The sequence below is a fragment of the Amphimedon queenslandica genome, unplaced genomic scaffold, assembly GCF_000090795.2.
Source record: "Amphimedon queenslandica unplaced genomic scaffold, v1.1 AMPQUscaffold_11812, whole genome shotgun sequence".
NCBI lineage: Eukaryota > Metazoa > Porifera > Demospongiae > Haplosclerida > Niphatidae > Amphimedon > Amphimedon queenslandica.
Genome location: NW_003547948.1, coordinates 9850 through 12251, shown reverse-complemented (window position 1 = coordinate 12251; position 2402 = coordinate 9850).

Below are 2402 nucleotides of genomic sequence, written 5' to 3'. Positions count from 1 at the left end.
GATAAATCTTGTCAAGATCTTATGATAAATCTTACATGATCAGACATGATCAGACGATGAATCTTAGGCTATCAATCAAGATCAGGAACGAAATCTTACATTATCAGTCAAGATCAGGAACTAAATCTTGTATAATCTTTCAAAATCAGGCAATAAATCTCACATTATCTTGACTTATCAGTCAAGATTAAGAACTCAATCTTGCATAGTCTTTCAAGATCAGGAATTAAATCTTACATTATCAGTCAAGATCAGGAACTAAATCTTGTATGATCTTTCAAGATCAGGCAATAAATCGTATATTATCAGTCAAGATCAGGTATAAATCTTGTATGATCTTTCAAGATCAGGCAATAAATCTTACATTATCTTGACTTAACTGCATAGTCTTTCAAGATCAGGAATTAAATCTTACATTATCAGTCAAGATCAGGAACTAAATCTTGTATGATCTTTCAAGATCAGGCAATAAATCGTATATTATCAGTCAAGATCAGGTATAAATCTTGTATGATCTTTCAAGATCAGGCAATAAATCTTACATTATCTTGACTTAACTGCATAGTCTTTCAAGATCAGGAATTAAATCTTACATTATCAGTCAAGATCAGGAACTAAATCTTGTATGATCTTTCAAGATCAGGCAATAAATCGTATATTATCAGTTAAGATCAGGTATAAATCTTGTATGATCTTTCAAGATCTTAAAGAGTTTAGTTATGATTTATTAAATGGGATTTTATCACATCCCTTATAATTAAAATGACTGATCTGATCAAGATCTTACAATGCATTAATGCATGCTATAATGTTGTGTGATGATATGGTGACTCAATTAACTTTAATGTTGTTAGAAGTTGGCTTTCTTTATATGCTCATACTTTTGTAAAGGCTATCGTGGGTTGTCAACTACTTCCTGTGACGTCAAGCAACTTGTAAGATCTTTCAAGATCTTGCATGACTTATTATGATGTGATATGGTAAGATAATTCATGTAAGATCTTAAATAAGATTCAGCCTAAAAATCTTATCAGTGATATTGTAAGATAATTCATGTAAGATCTTAAGTAAGATTGGGCCTGTAAATCTTATCAGTGATATTGTAAGATAATTCATGTAAGATCTTAAGTAAGATCCGGCCGATAAATCTTATCAGGGATATTGTAAGATAATTCATGTAAGATCTTAAGTAAGATTCAGCCTATAAATCTTATCAGTGATATTGTAAGATAATTCATGTAAGATCTTAAGTAAGATTCAGCCTAAAAATCTTATCAGTGATATTTTAAGATAATTTATGTAAGATCTTAAGTAAGATCTGGCCTATAAATCTTATCAGTGATATTGTAAGATAATTCATGTAAAATCTTTAGTAAGATCCGACCTGTAAATCTTATCAGTGATATTGTAAGATAATTCATGTAAGATCTTAAGTAAGATTCAGCCTAAAAATCTTATCAGTGATATTGTAAGATAATTCGTGTAAGATCTTAAGTAAGATCCGGCCTATAAATCTTATCAGTGATATTGTAAGATAATTCATGTAAAATCTTAAGTAAGATCCGGCCTGTAAGTCTTATCAGGGATATTGTAAGATAATTCATGTAAGATCTTAAGTAAGATCCGACCTGTAAATCTTATCAGTGATATTATAAGATAATTCATGTAAGATCTTAAGTAAGATCCGGCCTGTAAATCTTATCAGTGATATTGTAAGATAATTCATGTAAGATCTTAAGTAAGATCCGGCCTGTAAATCTTATCAGTGATATTGTAAGATAATTCTTGTAAGATCTTAAGTAAGACTATGCCTGTATATGATAGCTAAGATCGATCAGACTAAATCCAAATAAGATCTTATAAGGTTGTTGTTAACTCTTATCTCACCTTATCTCACCTTATCTCATCTGATCAGATTATTCAAGATCTTAGTAAGATTTTTTTCCTGGGCTTGTATGTGCCGCTCGTTGAGAAGAGGTCATCATGGGGGTGGAGTCACTTACTGATTCAGAGAGAGAGGATAGGGTAAGCAAGTCAAAAGACTCATACTGAGGAATAAGGGGATCAGGATTGCAGGTATGGAGGGAAACAGAAAGTTTAGAGAGAGAGAAGCATGATCGAAGGAGGGTAGTCTCCATCTGAGCATCTCTGAGAGAAGGGAGGAGAGACAGGGTGTGACTAATTCTAGAAATAGTGCTGGAGAGGACAGAGGAGGTGTAGGAGGAGGGGCCAATAGGGGAACCTAAAGGAACAAAACCACCTGTGGAGATAGGAATTGCAGGAGGTAAAGGGTTAGCTGGAAGGACTAGGTTCGAAGGGAGGGAAGGAAGACATTTAGCCTGTTAAGATAAAGTCCCATAGGAGGACCCATAGAGTCAATAATGCTCAGGGCCTGTTGGAGA